The following is a 19504-nucleotide window of genomic DNA, read 5'->3' as shown; positions in this document are numbered from 1 at the left end:
AGCTGAGGCTTCTCCCGCTGCCTCACCCCACTGTTGTGTCTGTCCGTGGAGAGGGACACATGTGGGAACGCTGGGTGCTGGCTGTAGCGCCGCGGTGGGGAGGGCACAGCGGCTGACAGGACCCATCTGTCTCGTGTGGCGTTTCAGCCTGCTGCAGGCAGGGCACACGCACTCTTTCTCTCCTCTCTGTCCCGTGGCTGTGGGTTGGCAGTGATTGTCCTTCAGGTTGTCCTTGAGGAGCGTGTGTGCTGAGGTTACCCAGGAGCTGGTTGTGTGTGACTTGTTCAGGAGCTTTAAATGAGAGCAAGAGCTGCCCTCCTTGGTAGGAAGGGCCGTGTCCTGCTGCAGGGAAGGGGTGCTGAGCTGTTAGAGGAGCTGTCAGAGCAGCCCCAGCGTGTCCTCCACTGCATTGCCGCGGTGGCAGGATGCTTCTCTGTGGCACGTGGACACGTGAGGGTTAATTGCACGTGCTCAAGCCAGGAGCATCCTCTAGATTCCAGCTGTCAAAGCACTCACTTAAGTATGTGTTATCTTTATGAGGCAGTAAACAGTGCCACGCTCTGAGTCCAGAGGCCTCCAGGGTACAGTATAACTTTCAGGGGCTTCCCTGGTAATTCCTGCCTGCCCGAGGAGGCAGCCAGACGTGTTGCTGGCTCAGTGAAGGTGGCAGGAGCTCTAGAGCATGGGGCACGAGCAGCAGGAGCAGGTTGGGGTGCTGGATGGTCGTGTGGCTCAGCCTGCCCAGCACAGCCTTGCTCTGCTCTGCTCCTGGCCCTTCCAGCTCCACGTAACCCACCCAATCCTCCTCCTGTCTCCGAGAAGCCAGAGAAACACAACAGCCACCATCCTCAAAGCGCACAGCGATGCCAAACTGAGTCTGAGGCCCAGCGTGGGTTCCTGCATGGAACCTTTGTTCGATGGAGCGGTGAGCTGAAGTGGGGCAATGCTGTTGTGTGCTCCTGGAGCTCCTTGGTTTGCTGATGGTATCCCAGTGAGTGACCTGCTGTGACATGGCCACTGCGCTGGGTGGCCTCGAGGCACTGCTGAGTGCTGCATTTCACTTGTGCCAGTGGGGCAGGGAAGGGTTTGAGCCTGGTGGGGCTCACAGTGTGCTGAAGGAACCATCTCACTGTCTGCACTGGGTGCTGTGCCACAGCGGGGACAAGTCTGGGTCTGCTCTGCACATCCAGGGGTATCGTATATGTGCACCCTGGTACTGAAGGTTGGCCCAGGACTGTCCTAGGAGCCATCAGTGCAAGGAAATGTGTTGTGTCCAGTTCTGGGGCCCCCAGTTCAAGACAGACAAGGAGCTACTGGAGAGAGTCCAGCGGAGGGGTACGGAGATGGTCCGAGGGCTGGAGCATCTCTGCTCCGAGGAGAGGCTGAGGGAGCTGGGGCTGTTCAGCTGGAGAAGAGCAGACTGAGGGGGATCTTATCAATGCTCACAGATACCTCAGGGGCGGGTGTCAAGGGGATGGGGCCAGACTCTTCTCAGTGGTGCCCAGCGCCAGGACAAGGGGCAACGGGCACAAACTGAGACATGGGAAGTTCCATCTAAATATGAGGAAAAACTTCTTTGCTGTGAGGGTGCCAGAGCCCTGGCACAGGCTGCCCAGGGAGGGGGGGAGTTTCCTTCTCTGGAGATATTCAAACCCACCTGGACACGGCCCTGTACAACGTGCTCTGGGTGACCCTGCTTTGGCAGGGGTTGGGCTGGGTGATCTCCAGAGGTCCCTTCCCACCCCAGCCAGGCTGGGATTCTGGGATTCTGTGAAATGAAAATGACAAGTAGGCTGGGCAAGGAGGCATTCGCAGCCAAACCACAATAAGATCAGCATGTTTTATACCACGAAGCTTCTTGGAAACTGTTGATAATTGTCGCTTCTAAAGTTCAGGCCCATGAGAAAGAGAAGTGACCTTTATAGGTCAGCTGTACATGCGCAAACAGATCCATTGCTGTTGGTGGGACTCAGCCTGTGCCCAGGATCCCATCTTCTCCTGTCTCCCTTGCAAGAAGGAACTGAACTCGGTTGCTGGCTGGAGCACCACAAGGAGGTACTTTAGTAGCAGGGCTTGAGAGCTCAGCGCTGCCTGTATGGTCAGTGTTGGGTTGATATTTTGGCCTCTCATTAAGTTGCCCTGTGGTGGTCTCTGTAAGGAGGTGGGGATCCTCGAGGCCAGCCTGTGAAGAGCAGGGATGCTGAGGTGGTGAAAGGCCAAAGTCTCCTTGGATGTAATTCTGAATTTCCTCCGTGGTTTCAGCAGTACGGGACAGCAGCTGGCTCAGGGCGGGGCGAGTTTCCCTGATGTCAAGAGGAAGCTGTTCTGTTAAAGTTCACTAAAGACGTTTTGCTTTTGATTTTTTTGAAGGTCGTGTGTCAGCATCCAGTCCTGCAGAGCAGAGCTGGGGTTCCTTGAGAGCTGCAAGGTGCTCTGACCTTTCCTTGGCCTCTCCTCAGAGGAGGGGTCAGTGGGGGTCTCGGGGGGGGGGATCCTGTGGCTCTTTGCACATGCAGGGACATTGATCCATGACTTCAGCCTTTTTCCTGCAGATCTAGTGTACAAAGCTGGCAAGCTCCTGGAGGTACAGGGGGTAATTTGGCTCACCTCTGACCTTGGCAGGTAGGAATGATGTTTAACCAGTGCTGGAATGAGAAGGTAGAAGGCAAGGGGTGACATTTGGGGTGGGGTGTCCCTTCTCCTGTCCTCTGGAGCCTTGGTGGCTGCCGTGTGGAAGTTCTGGGAGCAGCCACCAACCTGCAGATGCCCTGGATCTCTCATGCCATCCTCTACCTGCTGTATTTATTGAGCCTGACGCTTCAGCCGCTGTGGAGATGGATGGATTTCTATTAACCGTACCCCGCACGTGCCCCCCTGTGACACGAGCCCAGGTATTAGCATCGCAGGAACCGAAGGCTGGGGCGCAGCAGCTGGAAATGCAGCGTGATTTATTCAGTGGAGATGTGAGAGACGGGAGCAGACAGCTTTGGAGCTGCGTTGTTTCTCCTGAGCCATTTTCCCTCCCTCCTCTCTCTTTCGTCATCTCTTTCTCTTCCCCCACCACACTTCCAATTTTATTTTAACAGCACTACAAATTGCAGCATAAATCTTAGCTGAGCAGCAATTTGGGTTGGCGGCCACTGGTAAATCTCCTCTTCCAGCCTCCCCATATGAGAGGGAAGTTGCACTGGGACTAAGGTGAGTCCTGAGCGTGCCTGGTTTACAGTCCCATCAGGTTTTCCAGGCTCTTTCCAGTTACGGACCCATAGCCTTAGCCCCACATCTCTGTAGTCCTGGAAACAGGAAAATTCTTCTCCCACCCCAGCCTCCAGTGCTAAGACCTGGTGTGTTTGAAGGTGGTGTGAAACAGCCTCAAACGTGGGATAGGAGGGATGCAAGCAAAGCTGCAAATGCCGTTGTTTGGGTATGTGAGATCTAAAGTTGTTCCCTGTTCTTAAAGATAACAGAAGGTGGTCTTCATCCGGGCAAAGGGACCTGTACTTCCAAACTACCCTACACACGCAGGTGCTTTTGTTTTCTGTTGCAAAATGTGTGTATCCTCTACAGGCTCTGATGGGAAGAGTGGCAGAATATAGCCCCATGTGACGTGTGAAGGGCAAAACCTTGGCCCCCTCCCCACCATGCTTGAGCTTGACCACCCTGCATTGAGGCCAGGCATTACAGGAGCACAATGAAGAGTACGGACCATGCCTTCATCTTAGCCTCTTCTTGGCTGTCTGTGAAGCTTCAAAGGCATTTTCCATGTTGGCTTCTTAAAACACTGGGCGAGTGTTGAAAGATGCAAGGATAGGCCTGCTTGATGTCAACAAGACTTGCTTTTGGTGTGATGTACCGGTGAGAAAACCAAGGTGCAAAGGGGAGAGGTGTCTGCTCCAGAAGTGTTATAGAAAACAGTGAGATTCTGGGGGTTTGGAGTAGCTGGGATTTTCGGAGAGGAGAAGCCCAGGGCCAACAGGCCCTGCAGTGTCTAGGGCTCTGACTCCAGATGGCCACCTTGCCCTTGCCCTGCTCTGTTCTCCAGGGAGCACAGGCTCTTTGGAGGTAGACCACAGACCCTCACTTAAAAAGAAATTCCTTAATTGGCTTGAAGACAGAGAAAGGAAAACAACAAGTAGAGCTTCCTCTTCATCCAGCTTGCTTTCCTCTGCAGGGGTTGCTTTTGAAGTGATTGTTCAAACATACCTCAGGCGTGGGTAGCTAAACGGGGGGAATCCAGTGTCCTTTGGTCCCAAGAGTCCACCTTCCTTGCTGAAGCTGTCCCAGCTCCTCAGATGAGAGAGCAGCTTAATGAGTTCAGTTTCTTGCTCCTTTCCTTGCATCCTCCCCTCCCTGCTGAGAGCAGGTGAGTCTATTGTAGAACGTAACTGTAGAAATCAGCCCCATCAGTGCGTTCTTTGCTTCCCACTTTCCCAGGTTCGTAGTGCTGAAGGGCTCCTTATCTTCTGTGCCTCCATGCTTAGATCCTCCTCCAAAGAGCCTCCTGTGCTCCTCTTCTCCAGGAGCTGGTTCAAATGGGACCCGGAGAGAGGTGATTTGAAGGATCGCCGTGCCCAGGTCTCTGAGCTCCTCCAGTGGTACCACGGCTGCTTCTTCTGCAGCTGGGGCGAAGGGCACGCCAGCAGGTTTCTGGGACAGCTCTCCCTGTTGGCATCCTTTCCTCCCCCAAGAGAAGCTGGGCTGCTGTGTTGCAGGATGTCTTGTTTCAGCTGGGCTAACCCAGCTCATGCACAGAGCCTGCTGTGAAATTGGGGTAACGGAGACCCTCTTTACAAGCCCTGTTGCACCTACTCCTGAGGGGCTTCCTAGGTAGCAGGGGGCATGGAGCTCACTGCCTCTGTCCTTGCGTGCGGGCAGTGCCTGGCATGCTGGGTCTGCCCTTAGCCGGGGCTCCCCTGGCTGCTGGGGGAGCAGCCATGGCTTGCTTCAGCAGGAGTACTCTGCTTCCAAGGGCTGCGTGTAGCTGCTTCAGCTCCTGGTTAGATCCTGTTTAACCTGATCTCTGGCTCTGGCCGTGTCCTGGAGATTGGACCTTCCCCCTGTTCAGGGGGTTATTGCTGTTCTAGAAAAGGAACAGGAGTCCTGGTGATCTCCTGGGCTGGTATAAATCTCCTCGCTAGCACTAAAGGACCTAGTGTGATGTAGGTGAGGAGCTGGAAACTCATTCACAGCCCTTGGTCTGATGTGTGCGGACAGAGGTGGTTCTCTGCTCCTGTGTGGCCAGGCGCTGGTGTCTGGATGCTCAGAGGTCCTGGTAGCTCTCTGAATGCCAGGCTCAGATACATAGAATCACAGCCTGGTTTGGGTTGGAAGGGACATTAAAGCTCATCTCGTTCCCCCCCCTGCCACGGGCAGGGACACCTTCCACCAGACCAGGTTGCTCCAAGCCCCATCCAACCTGGCCTTGAACACTGCCAGGGAGGGGGCAGCCACAGCTCCTCTGGGCAACCTGGGCCAGGGTCTCACCACCCTCACAGCAAAGAATTTCTTCCCAATATCTCATCTCAATCTCCCCTCTTTCAGTTTAAAACTGTTCCCCCACGTCCTGTCACTCCATGCCCTTGTAAAAAGTCCCTCTCCAGCTTTCCTATAGCCCCTTCAGGTACTGGAAGGTGCTAGAAGGTCTCTCTGGAGCCTTCTCTTCTCCAGGCTGAAGATGTCTCATGTTTTGTTCTCTTAAGATTTTCCCCCGTATACATACACAAACCCTTTAATAGCTGTAATAAACCATATGCCCCTGTTATTTAAATAGAATAAATAAATTTGGAAAAGCCTCCCAGGAGCATCTGGATCTTCACCACCTGTGGAAAATGGGCAGTTAAAGGAGCTGTGTGTGGAGAGGAGAGCGGGGAGAAGAGCCCGTAAAGGCAGTGTCAGCAGAAAAAGAGGAGTGTCTGAGCCTGTCATCTGCCCGTTGGCAGCGCTCACGTGCGACTCCAGCTGCTTTCTATTCTGGGATGCTGGCAAGTGCGCGCGCCCACGCTTGGTTATTACCGCTCGCAAAGAGCAGGTCTGGCTTGACCCAAAGGTTTGGAAATCGTTGTGGTAGAGAGTAGGAATAATTCAGAGGACGGTGAAGGAGCATTGCCAAGACTTGAGAAATTAATGTTTGGTTTCTGGACTCATCGCAGACTTTAGTGCTTGGGCAGGGCACGTGGTCTATCAGGGCCTTGGTTGCTGTCTCAATAACAGACCCCACGGAAGGAGAATCCAAGGCTGTCCAAAGGCCTGCACGGGTACACATGTAGAAGGGTGTACAGGTGTGAAGTCTTGTTTTTTTTCAGGTGTTGACGGTGTTTCCCAGTAACTCTCCAGTTGCTTTGTGGAAAGAGGGAATCTGGCAGGCAGGTGTTGTAAGCTAAGGAGGACACAGCCGTATCTGTGCATTCACTGGAGACCAAACAGACTCTGAAATTGTGTTGCTTCAAGAGGGGGCTTGTGTGCTGCTGCCTGTCCTCTCTTGGCTAATCCAGACACCTGGCATCCCAAAGCCTTCTTGTTACAGGTCCCCTCAAGTGAAGAGCTTTTATTTCCTGGCCTCCTCAACTGTGAACACTCCACAGCCAACTGGAACTTCACTTACAAGCTCAAGATGCAAATACAAACATCCCACCTGTGCCACGTTGCTGGATGCTCCTTAACCCCTTGTCTCATCCCAGAGGCACTTGTGTCCAGATGTTCAACCCCTTTTGAGGGTGAAGTGCTGAGACATGAGCCCTCTAGAGAGGGGTGTGCTCAGGGGTGTGTCCCAGTGTTGTGGTGCGTCCCTGCCGCTCGCGGGCAGCCCTGGGTCTGGAGGACAAGCAGTGGTGGCTGGCTAGCACACACCGTGCTTTCTTGCCACCAGGTCCCGGGTGGGTGGGCAGATATCTTCTGGTTCTCCTGAGCTGCTGAGTCTCCCTCTGTGAGTGATGCACATCTATCCCTGGGCTGCCGGTACCCTCCCCTCTCCGCTCCAGCACGTACGCCTCTGTGTGCTGCACCAGCTGTGACAGAAAGGGCCAACCCCGCTGCAGGCCCTCACCGTTTGTCAGAATGAATTGCTTCTTCCTCCGATCGCACAGAGGAGATGCTCGTTCGTTTGCCCTGAGTCTGAACAGCCCCTGAGGCGGCTTCTCCCTCCTTGTTCTTCCTCCCCCTGAGCCTGCTGGCTGCGGCGTGGCAACGGCCTCCCAAAACCACAGCTGATGCAGCAACAAATTCTGTGCGGTCTCACGTTCATCTGCTCGACCTGACGTGACCTGGGAACAGAGCTGGAGAAGGTGCAGATGATCCAGGAGCGGGAAAGGCTGGAGCTGTCTCTGAGGTTGGTGGGGTTTACCACTGTTGGAAGCCTCCGCTCTCCATGTGGGGCCCAGCTGACCAAGCAAGCCCTTGGCCCCGCTTCACCCCAGGTCAGTAAAGCGTGGAGGGACGTGGCTCCCGTGCAGCAGGCTGCACCAAGGCTTCGGGCGTGTTTTTTCTAGGACCTGGTAGTGAATGTGAGCGCGCTTGAAGGTTGCATGTGGAGCCAAGGACTCAGTGGAAGGAGTTGCGCATGGGTGTGTTTGTGCGACTTCCAATACCCAGTTCATCCGGGACATTGCTCTGGGCCTCTGCTCTGTGCAGTGAGATCCTCCCCTGGGATCAGTGTTCTTTGGAGGGGTGGCCGGTGTGGTTCCTGAAGTAGAAGAGAGGATGTTCAGGTTTGCCTTCTGATCTCCTGTCACCAAAGGAGCTGCTCAACCATCGTGAGGGACAGCAGGGCTTGTTGGTTGGTGGCTCTGCGCGGAGCTGCCATCCTCACCTTTCCCCTCACTGCCAGGTGACATTCGTAGCGTGGCTGTGGTGCTTGATTACCGTGCCCTGATCCAACCACAGGCTGAACTCCAGGGATGTCAGGAGTTGCCAGAGTTCCTCTCTCTTCCTCTGTCCCTTGGCAATCGTTCGTTCTTTCTGCAGATCGGTACAAAGCCTCTTGGCTGGGTTATTAAGCATGAGCTGCTTTCCCGAGGCACAGGACTGGCTTAGCTTTTCATTAAGGCCTATTAATCATCCTGAAGAGAGCCTGGCAGCCGCTGGCGATGGACCACAGTGCCCTGCTGCCTTCCATCTCGCTGGTGGGCATGAGGTCCCACTCGCGGTGCCCCGAGCGTGGCTGGTGGCTGCAGGAAGGGTGGTCTGGCATGGGACAGTGCTGCTGAAGGGCTTGGCAGCCTGGGCTTGGGCCCTGAGAATCACAGAATCACAGAATGTTGGGGATTGGAAGGGACCTCGAAAGATCATCTAGTCCAGCCACCTGCCAGAGCAGGATTACCTGGATCATGTCACACAGGAACGCGTCCAGGCGGGTTTTGAATGTCTCCAGAGAAGGAGACTCCACACCCTCTCTGGGCAGCCTGTGCCAGTGTTCAGTTACCCTCACTGTAAAGAAGTTTTTCCTCATATTTATGCGGAACCTCCTGTGTTCCAGCTTGCACCCATTGCCCCTTGTCCTGTCAAGGGATGTCACTGAGAAGAGCCTGGCTCCATCCTCATGACACTTGCCCTTTACATATTTATAAACATTAATGAGGTCACCCCTCAGTCTCCTCTTCTCTAAGCTAAAGAGACCCAGCTCCCTCAGCCTCTCCTCATAAGGGAGATGTTCCACCCCCTTAATCATCTTCGTGGCTCTGCGCTGGACTCTCTCTAGCAGTTCCCTGTCCTTCTTGAACTGAGGGGCCCAGAACTGGACACAATATTCCAGATGCGGCCTCACCAGGGCAGAGTAGAGGGGGAGGAGAACCTCTCTTGACCTACTAACCACACCCCTTCTCATACACCCCAGGATGCCATTGGCCTTCTTGGCCACAAGGGCACACTGCTGGCTCATGGCCATCCTGTTGTCCACTAGGACCCCCAGGTCCCTTTCCCCTACGCTGCTCTCCAACAGGTCTGTCCCCAACTTGTACTGGTACATGGGGTTGTTCTTGCCCAGATGCAGGACTCTACACTTGCCCTTGTTATATGTCATTAAATTTTTCCCCGCCCAACTCTCCAGCCTGTCCAGGTCTCTCTGAATGGCAGCACTGGTGTGTCAGCCACTCCTCCTTCGCAGGAAGAGCGCCAGGCAGCAGCTCTGCCAGGAGCTGGGCTGATGGCCAAATTAAAGCCCCAGGAGAGGAGGAGGAGGAGGCTGGGGGCTCTGCGTCCCACCTCTGCCAGCCTGCAGCCCTGCTCTCCTTAGTCTCAGACCTCACGGAAACATGAGTCTGTCTTTCTCCATCCATCCCAAATAGCACTGAGCTCTTGATCACTGTTGGTTTTTTCTTAATTGCACCTTGGAGCTATGCCTTGATTTGTTTTTTCAGGGAGAAATTAAGGAAAAAGATGGTTGGTTGCCAAGCAAATAGCGGCCTGCCCCGTGCAGCTGGTTATGGGCAGGGCTGGGAACTGGTGAGACAAAAGGAGAGAGGGGCTGGGCAGGGTCCTCCCAGCTCCTTCCCCGGGGTTGTGCCTGCATTGATGGCTCCCACCGCCCCACAACCCCTGAAGGGCCAAGCAAGGGGGCAGGTGGCCCTCTCCAGACTTGCATGGTGTCCTCCAACAGCAGTATTTTGCCTTTCAGGCCTCAAAGGCAGCAAATAGCTTTGAATTTCCTTTTCATCCTGGGAAGGGATTTAATTTACTCTCTGAAAGCACAAGGCTGAGCTGTTCTGGAGCTGAGCTGGTGGCACAGGCTGTGAGAGTCGGGTGAGGGTGGGGAGTTGCTCACAGAGCATCACCCTCAGCTCCTCAGTCCTGTTCCCTGCCATGCTCTCCAGATGTGAGACGTCCTAAGAGATGTCTTCTAGTTCATTCCTTCCTGCATTTCATCTGAAATCCTTCCACTTTGAGCTCTCCTGGCCATCCCTCCCACTTTTCCAACCCGAGCATCATAGATGATCATTGATACGAAGCTGTCCCCGTCCTGTGCTCTCTGGGCAGACACCCCACGGGCAGGCAGGCGTTCCCATGGCCAGTCTGCAGGTGTGGATAGCAGCTGTCCCCCGCTGGGCTTGGTGAGAGGGTTGATGGCAGGGCCTGGGGCAGAGCCAGCCTGGCAATTCTGCAATGGAGACGGTTAAGAGGCAATGAGAGAGGAGGGAGCTCAGAGGCAGACCCCTTGCCCATTGGATCTGAGGGACACGTCCTTGATGGAGCAAAGAAGGATCTCTCTTCTTGATATGTCAGAGGAGGACGACCAAGCTGGTGAAGGGTCTGGAGGGTCTGACCTACAAGGAACGGCTGAGGGAGCTGGGGGTGTTTAGCCTGGAGAAGAGGAGGCTCAGAGGTGACCTTAGTGCAGTCTACAACTACCTGAAGGGAGGTTGTAGCGCAGTGGGAGTCGGCCTCTTCTCCCAGGCAACTAGCGCTAGGACAAGAGGACACAGCCTCAAGCTTGGCCAGGGGAGGTTCAGGTTGGACATTAGGAAGCATTTCTTCTCAGCAAGGGTCATTAGCCATTGGAAGGGGCTGCCCAGGGAGGTGGTGGAGTCACCATCTCTGGAGGTGTTTAAGAAAAGCCTGGACATGGCACTTAGTGCCGTGGTCTAGTTGCCATGGTGGTGTCAGGGCAATGGTTGGACTCGATGAGCCCAGAGGGCTCTTCCAACCTGATTGATTCTGTGATTCTGTGAACTTCATTTATGTCTCAGCAATGCATTGAAGATGCAAAGTCATGCTCTTCTTCCTTTCTGGGCAAAAGACATGGTGAAGGGGATGTTCTGTACAGCGAGGAGCACCGCTGGCGCCAGCGTTTGAGTCTTGTCCCTGGCTGACAGGGTGTGGGATCAACCCTTTTCCTTGGTGACTGATGTTGAGTTTCTGTCCTGTCATCTTGGCATGGAGAGACAAAGGTCCAGGAGGTTTGTTTGGTGTTTGTGTGCATTGCCACCCGCTGGCTGCTGGCTGGAGATGGCCAGGAGACTTTGGCTGGCAGCAGGTCATTCTCATGAAAACCTCTCAAGAACATATAATTCCCAAATTCCCTTTTTGCTGCTTCCAGAAAAACTTTCCCCTGGCGTTGTTTAAAAGATGAGTCTGAAGGGCCAAAAGCTGAGTTACAGCTTAATCATAATCCTTGTGTTTCCACGTAACGTTGGAAAACCCTGTTTGGGTTGTGGATCATGTTGTCTTTCAGTTTTCCAGCGTGGAGGCCTCAGTTTGATGGCTGGGTGTGAAAGTCTGGGGGTTTTGGGCCTTTCTATACAAGCCATCTTGCAAACAGGTAGTCACAGAATCACAGAATCAACCAGGTTGGAAGAGACCTCAGGGATCATCAAGTCCAACCGTTGCCGTGACACCACCATGGCAACTAGACCAGGGCACTAAGTGCCACGTCCAGGCTTTTCTTAAACCCCTCCAGAGATGGTGACTCCACCACCTCCCTGGGCAGCCCCTTCCAATGGCTAATGACCCTTGCTGAGAAGAAATGCTTCCTAATGTCCAACCTGAACCTCCCCTGGCCAAGCTTGAGGCTGTGTCCTCTTGTCCTAGTCATTTTATTCAGCAGCAGATCTGTAAGATGCATCATCCTGGTCTGTGGGATTGATTTCAGTGGAGTCTGAACCTTCATTTCAGGTGCTCATGAATTTTGCTGGACCACTTTATGTTACGTGAGAAACTTTCTGGGGCACTGCTCAAACTAGAGGTGGAACGTGATAATAAAACCGTGCAAGAGAGCTGAACCAGTTTTTACCAGGCTTTCTGAAGAACAAATCTACTATTCTCTAAGTGCCTTCGTGCTCCAAGTGTGCAAGAAGCTGAGACTGTAAGTATCCAGCGTAACTTGGGTCCTTCAGGCCTTTCTGGTCTGTTGGTTTTTAACAAAAAAAATTTAAATTCTAGAGTTCTTGTGTTTGCTGGAGGGCTGTGGGCTTTTTTTTCCCTGAAAATGCAGCTTTTGTGGGGGCTGCAGGTGCGCTAAGATGCTCCCAAATGTTTGAGCAGAACCAGGGTATCTGCAGAGATCCTTTGCACTTTCTACGTCTAAATTACACCAATTTCATGCAACTGTGACAAAAACCTCTAAAACTGGCGTACCTCCTTTCTGTATTTGCTCTTAAGTGGGTTCAAATATCCAGTATGGATTCAAATACCCGCTCTAGGTGGATTTCAATCAAACTCAGTGTAGTGTAGCCAAGTGAAGTGGGACTGCAACTGCAGAATTTCCCATGCTTGCATGCAGGGAGGCAAGATGAGGTTATTAATTATAAAAGGCTGGAATTTATCTTAATGAGAAACAGTGTAGCTTGAGAGGAGCTGAGGCTGTGCTGGTGGCTGTCCCCAGGGCTGGGGCTCCTGCCAGCCTTGCTGCAGCAAAGCCTGTCCTGTGACAATCCCGTGCGACTGAGTGCCAGTGTAGCACCTGCCCCATGCCTCCATCCTGAGTTTTCACAGAACCACAGACTGGTTTGGGTTGGAATGGACCTCAAAGCTCATCTAGTTCCAACCCCCTGTCACGGGCAGGGACACCTTCCACCAGACCAGGTTGCTCCAAGCCCCATCCAGCCTGGCCTTGAGCACTGCCAGGGAGGGGGCAGCCGCAGCTTCTCTGGGCAACCTGGGCCAGGGTCTCACCATCCTCACAGCAAAGAATTTCTTCCTCAGATCTCATCTCAATCTCCCCTCTTTCAGTTTAAAACCGTTCCCCCTCGTCCTGTCACTCCATGCCCTTGTAAAAAGCCCCTCTCCCGCTTTCTTGTAGCCCCTTCAGGTACTGGAAGGTGCTAGAAGGTCTCCCCGGAGCCTTCTCTTCTCCAGGCTGAACAGCCCCAGCTCTCTCAGCCTGTCTCCAGAGCAGAGGTGCTCCAGCCCTCTGAGCATCTTCATGGCCTCCTCTGGGCTCCTCCAACAGCTCCATGTCCTTCTTAAGAAGGCCTTTTTGAAGAGGTCTCATTGCTATTGACCATCTCCTCTGGGTTCTGCATCCCGATAACCTTGGATAGGTGCAGGAGGTGCTTCTTTAGGGTGAGACACCTGGTCCCTTCATCAAAAGCTTGTGAATCCCGAGCTTGCAAAACCTCATGACATTGAGCAAAGCGAGAACTCGGACTTTGCTGGCCTCCTTGAAATGCTCGGTCTCCCTCTTCCTTTCGTATCCCCAGGGATTCTTCTTGTTGCCCTGGCAGAAATTTGGGTAACCTGTTCATTAGCGAAGGAGCCTCTGAGAATGGTCTTGTTTTGGCGTGCCTATACTGCACAGTGCTCCGCCAGCCAAACTGGTTTTCTTCTGAAAACCAGTATCTTACAACACCGAAGCAATTAAGGGATATTAAAGGCTAATGATGCACGCCCTGTTTTTCTCACAAGGACAAGCCTTCCAGATTCTGATTCTGCTTTAATGGTTTTGCATTAAGAATGATAAAAGTCTCTTGTCTGCAGTGCATCAGTGTAGGATAACGCTGCCTGTATGTCCTTAGCCTTGGAGGAAAGCTGGTGTGAGGCCTTCTTCTTCCAGACACGTGTCACTTTGCATTCCTGCAGCAGCATTGGGCCTACAACTCCAGTGACCACGTATTCAGCTGGGCAAATCCCTTCAAAGACTCTTCTCCTTCTCTCCTTTTCCTGGGCCAAACCCAGCCGTGAAGAGCACTCTTGAAGTCCTGATGGTCTCCTCAACTTCCTTCATCAAAGCCAGACTTTGGTGCACGTTACAGGAGCTTTCAGGGTGCTCCTGTCCCAGCTGTGCCTCTGCTCTCCTCCCATTTCCCACCTCACTCTTGACAGGTTCTTGGGGCCTCTTCATGGCCAGCGAAGGGTAGAGGAGTATGTTCTCTGTTCCACTTGTATCCTTTCTAAGCAGAGCATTGCCTTGGAAGTCCTTTCTTGCCTGTCCTACAGCAAAATGTCCCCTCTCACCCACCCTTAACATCTGTCTTTCTTAAGAGAGGCAAGCCCTGGTTTTGGGGAGGTGACAGCAAAGTGAATTGCAGGGAAAGTTGCAGTTTGAGAGCGTGTTCTGTGGTTTTGTTGGCTGCCACAAGAACATGCTGCTGAATGAACTCCATACAGCTGGGGCCAGGGGTTTTTTTCTCAGACTTCTCATTAGCAGAGTTCGGTTTTCCCCTGGGAACTTCTCATTAAAACTCACAACCTCTTCTCTCGCTGGCTGGTGGAGCCCATCTGAGCTGGCAGAGCTGTGACCAGTGTGGGAAAAAGCAGAAGCTAAATAGAAACTGTGCAAGAACCTTCTTGAGGTTTGGTGCAATGGGACCGAGAAATTCCCAGGAACTGGAGTGCGTCATCAGCTTGGAAAACTCTTAGTGTCTGTCTGAGCCTCTCGGCACCTTCTGGGGAGGGTTGTGTGGTGTTGATGGGTCTTTAATGGCCCCGTTCACCATCAAGTGCTCACCCTTGCACGGTCTCCTGCTGCAGAATTAGACTTCTTGTCCCCTCCCTTTTGCTTTGATGAGTGATTTTTTCATCTGCCACCGTTGCTTTATTAAACAGAACCAATCCAGTTGACCTGCTTCAACTCATTGCAAGTTATTACCAGTGGAAAATGCCATTTTCTGCATAAATGTAATTGTCCTGCCCCAGGGAATGGTCAGGAGTGCTGATACTGTGCTGGGAGGAGGTAACCTCCAGGAAGAAGGGGTGTCCTGGCCAGGGGAGGGTTTGGCATGGAAGTGGAACGGGCTGGTCCCTCAGCTGTTTTGCCTTCCCCTGTCTAAGCTGTGTTTCTGGGAACTAGTTGACACTTTGTCCTGGATTGACTCTAAAGAATGAGAGCAGATATAAATATATGATAAAGCTCTGGAGCACTCAAAAATTAATATTTCAGGATCAAGAAGTCTTTATTTCATCAACTTCTTCAACAAAAGGAGGAATCTGTGTAGTTGTACCCATCGTGGTTCCCTTCCACTGGACTGAAGGAACAAGGAGAACGGTGAAGCCAGGAGCTCAGACCAAGGCCCCGGCTCCAGTCCTGTAGCTCCCTGGTATGAGATGGAGGTTGCATGAAGAAGGTGATGTCCTTTTTGGAGTTGTTTTTTCTTTCCTCCTCTGACCTCGGTGTGACAATTAGATCCCAGTGCTGCTTTATACAGGGGTCTGCAGGTCCTGGATGTTACAGACCAGATCTGCTTGGAGGCTGATTTCTGTCCTGGGCTGGACAGATGCTTGCGGTGGTGATGCCTGGAACAACATGAGGTGTCAGACACGATGATAAAGCCAAGCTATTCTAGAAAGAGTTTCTTTAAAAATCAGTTTTATCTCTTTGTAGTCACCAGAAGGCTGAGCTGCTGGTGCTTTTGAAGCTGGCAGGTTCCTGCTAGGGTGAAGCTGTGTTTTGTAGCAGCTTTTCAACCAGGGCTGGTAGTTCAGTGGACGGGCACTAAGATGGTCAGGGTGCTGGAGCGTGTGTCCTGCAAGGAGAGGATGATGAGCTCATTCAGGCTGGAGAAGAGAAGGCTTTGGAGGAGGTCTACCAATACCTACAGGGACATCATCCAGAAGACTGAGCCAGGCTCTTCCCAGCAGTACGTGGTGGGAGGACAGGAAACAACAAGTGTAGGATGAAACAGGAGAGGATCAGACTGGATATAAGGAGAAGCATTTTTGCCCCAAGGACAGTTGGGTAGTAGAATTTACTGCCCAGAGAGGTTGTGTAGTCTCCATGCTTGGAGGTTTTCAAGACTAGACTGTATAAACCTGAACAGCCCTCTGTGATCTGAGAGAGCTGGGGCTGTTCAGCCTGGAGAAGAGAAGGCTCTGGGGAGACCTTCTAGCACCTTCCAGTGCCTGAAGGGGCTACAGGAAAGCTGGAGAGGGGCTTTTTACAAGGGCATGGAGTGATAGGACGAGGGGGAACGGTTTTAAATGGAAAGAGGGGAGATTGAGATGAGATCTGAGGAAGAAATTCTTTGCTGTGAGGGTGGTGAGACCCTGGCCCAGGTTGCCCAGAGCAGCTGTGGCTGCCCCCTCCCTGGCAGTGTTCAAGGCCAGGCTGGATGGGGCTTGGAGCAACCTGGTGTGGTGGAAGGTGTCCCTGCCTGTGGCAGGGGGTTGGAATGAGATGAGCTTTAATGTCCCTTCCAACCCAAACCAGTCTGTGATTCTGTGATCTCTTAAGAGATACAGCTTGGAGCAGGAGTTCGGACTGGAGCCCCCCCGAGGTCCCTTCTAACCCGAGTTATCCTGGGATTCCCCATGCTTGCTCCTGTGGAAGTGGGGTGCTGTTTCGCTCACAGGTAGGGGTCCAGCAAGGGCTCCTCTTTGGTGGGCACATCAGTGCCATTGCAGTGGCCCTGCCTGGCACTGCCTGACCTGGCTGCTTTGATGGGATCCTCCACGAGAGCACGGGTGGGCGTAGGGGAGGTTTTCTTTGCTGTCTCTGCCCTTGCTTGGCAGATCTGTGCTGGTGCAAAGTGGGAGAAGAGGGCAAAGGGACAGGTCCCTTCTGGTGCTTTATTTTTCCTGCGCCTCTCTGAGATGATTGGGTGGAGGTCGCTGGCGTTGAAGCCTGTTTTATTTTCTTGTCTCACTTCGGAGCAGTGGGAGAGGCAGGATTTGGCCATACTTATGCAACCTGCCCTGTTTGTGTGGTGCTGGCGCACAGCTGGTGACACTTCTGTAGCCTCAGGGATTTAGAAATGTGAATCAGAGACTTTTTCTCCACTGATGCTCCTACAGAAATTTGTAAAAAGTGGAAAGTCCCAGTTCATAGTGTTCCTGTGTTGCTCTGCCAGTACATCTGCTGCAACCTTCCCCTGGTCCAGCCTCCCAGCCCTCGCCTGGCTCTGCAAGAGTGAGTCAGCTCAGCCAACAGCATCTCCTCGCCCGGGCTCCACGACTGCGGGCCGGGATCCCAGCCCACGTGCCCTTCTAGCAGCTCAACTGCCAGAGCGATGCTGCATGGTTCCTGACCTCCTGCACCCCCTTCTGGCACAGGCACGGGGGTCTTCTGCTCCGGCCAGCTCTGGAGATGTGGTAGGTCCACGCGGGAGATAACTCAGCAGTCCTCTTGGGTGCCGTTGAGAGAAGGGGTTAAATAGCAAAGAGCTGGCTGGGGAGGAGGGGGAGTGATAGCAGCTCACAGACAATTGAGACAGGATTTAGTTTGAGGTTTGTTGTGATTTTTTTTCTTCCACAAAGTTCTCGTGCTTTTCCTTGTATTTGTTGAACAAGAGGATTTTGCTCCAGCGCGTTCTGTTTCAGAGAACTCGGGGTTTGTGCGTTGCTCACTAGAACAATTGATTTTTATTTATTTGTTTATTTACTGCGGGAGAGAACTGAAGCAATAAGTTTAAAGGCTTCAGCTGTTCTGGAGGAGTTTTATTTAGAGAAACAGCCTGATTCTGTTGCTGCGTGCGATTGACACAAGCTTATATAATCCTGTCGCCGGTGTGGGCTCTGCAGTGGAGCCCTGGGATCTCTCGCTCCAGCGCCCAGGTCACCTCGAGCCATTTGCTCTGGCAGCCCAAGGTGCTTCTGTCCAGGGCTGGTTGCCATCTGTCTCCCTGGAGCTCAGCTGCACGTCACGCAGGCTCGGCACGTCACGCAGGCTCGGCACCCCACCAGCTCCCTGCCAGCAGGAAGGATGCAAAGTGCAGGTTTGTGGGTGCTCTCGCACCCTGCCCTGTTCCTTCCTGTCTTGCCCTGCTCTGCTGAGGCTCCAGAGAGCCTTTGGGTCCCAGATGACACCTGAAGGTGGTGGAGACCCCTGGCTTGTTCGATGGCTGGGTAGGAGCCAGGGCTCTGTAGCATGAGGACATGTAAGCTCAGCAGAGACTCCCAACTTCATCGCTCAGGAGACCCCTGGGAGGGGGCTGTCACTGTCCTGAGGTGCCTTTGGAAGGTGACAGGCTGGCACCTTCTTAATCCCTTCCCTGTCTTGTCCTAACAATTCTGCCCTGCGCTGGTTGGAGGAAAGTTCCTGCACCTCAGAGGGAAACAAAGGGCCAGCGATGTCCCTGCGGTGACTCTCCATTCCCTCCTGGTGACAGCCTGCTCTAGAAGCTGCCACCTCGGCGGTGGCTCTTGGGCTCTCCTAACCACAAGGCAGAGCGAGCACTGAGGTCCCCTGGGACCTGAGCAGCGTGCTCAAAGCTGCCTGCTTGGTTGAGGACCTTTATTCTTTTTTAAGTGTTATAATTACACTGTTATGATTGCCAGGGTAGGTGCAGTTATGCCAACACGGTGGTGGCTCCTGCCAGCTGATGTGCCACCCTGTCTGGGTTGGGTAGAGCTGCTCCAGTGGGAAGTGTGGCCATGTGGGGCCAGCCCTGTCCATGCTGCTGGAGGTGTGGGGTTGTGTGGCTGTTGCCCTTTCCTTGCCATGTGCACCCAAAAGAGCCTCCAGCAGATCCCAGCGGCCAGCCTGCTGAGAGCTTGTGTCATCGTGCTCCCCGTAAAGTGTCCCTAGAAAAGCCCTTCCATGGGTGGGTGACTTTGCCAGGTCGCTGTGGAGTGTCTGGTTTTGAGAGGAGCTCCTCCCCTGCACAGACGCCGGGGAAGGTGGCAGGCGATGTTTATCTCAGTTACATTTTCTGGGGCTGGAGAGCACACATGTTATCATACAGCAGATGGGCCTGGTGAAGAGATGGTGGAGACAACCGTATTTCCTCACGCGGGCTTGTTGCCTGCTGGGAAAGGAGCCAGACAGGCTTTGTAGGGAGAAGCCCAGAGCTTGGACAGGCTGCGGTTGGGTTTCTCCTTCAGCCGGTTCATTTTTGAGAGGTGGGTGTTGCTGTGGGGCAGAAGCTGCTGCTACGACCCACTGTGTGCTGGGACGGGTTGTACCATGAGAGGATGGGTTCCAGCCTTGGGCCCTCGGTGATCTTTGGACCCTTAAATGAAGTCTGGTGCCCCAAGCAGGGACTGGAATTGTCCATCAGTCCTAGGCAGGAGTCTGGTGGGAGCAGGGTGCAGTCTGGTGTGCTGCCAGCCATCAAGGCTGGGGAGCTGGTGGCTTGTGGGGACAGCCGAAGGTGGGTGTCCCATGTCCTCTCCCCTTTCTGTGTGGGGAAGCTTGTCTGGCTGCTGGGCACCACGACACGGTGTGACAGCCATCCTGGGGAAAAGCAGGCAGGGAAGTCTCCTGCCAGAGCTTACCACAGTGGTGGCCATGCCACTGCAAGGGGAGGCACAGACCTTTGAGGGAAGAGCTGGTGGCCTTTGTGGGAGGCTTTTTGGTTTGCCAGAGAGCTGTCAGTGGAGAAAGTCAAGTAGGTGGAAATCCCAGCAGCGGGCAGGATGGTGTCCCTGGAACAGACTGTTGGGAGCCGACTCCTGCGGTGTGGGGGAGCAGAGGGGACCAGGACGGGGACAGTGTGGCCAGGGAGCATCACAGCTCCCCAGGGCCGGTGTCGGAGCTTGGAGGGAAGCAGTGTCCTGGCTGCTGCCTCACTTCTTGCTGTCTGGAGCTTGGATCTCCTGCCTGGCCAAGTGAAGCAGTGCTGCCTTCCCCGAGCCCACAGCTCTTCACCGAGGCTGCATCAAGCAGGTCTGGTGATGCAGCTCATCCCACCGTCCCCGCGGG

At 53.6% G+C, this 19504-nt stretch overlaps 1 protein-coding gene across 11 annotated transcripts in view; it reads left to right on the top strand.

Annotated features, from left to right (window-relative positions):
- CAPN15 (calpain 15) overlaps window positions 1-19504 on the top strand; it is a 62958-nt gene that overhangs the window by 25925 nt on the left and 17529 nt on the right. The window contains exons 1-2 of one of the 11 annotated variants that reach the window (XM_068420181.1): window positions 6808-7412; window positions 11602-11791. The exons of 9 other annotated variants lie outside the window; for them this stretch is intronic. The gene's annotated coding sequence lies outside the window, so the exon portion shown is untranslated. Of the gene's footprint in view, window positions 1-6807; window positions 7413-11601; window positions 11792-19504 lie in introns of those variants that run through there. One more of the 11 variants, XM_068420182.1, reaches the window with a different exon arrangement.

Source organism: Nyctibius grandis, chromosome 30 (assembly GCF_013368605.1).
Source record: "Nyctibius grandis isolate bNycGra1 chromosome 30, bNycGra1.pri, whole genome shotgun sequence".
Taxonomy (NCBI): Eukaryota; Metazoa; Chordata; class Aves; order Nyctibiiformes; family Nyctibiidae; genus Nyctibius; species Nyctibius grandis.
The sequence above is the reverse complement of the archived record's forward strand: the minus strand, read 5'-3'. Positions and strand labels throughout refer to the sequence as shown.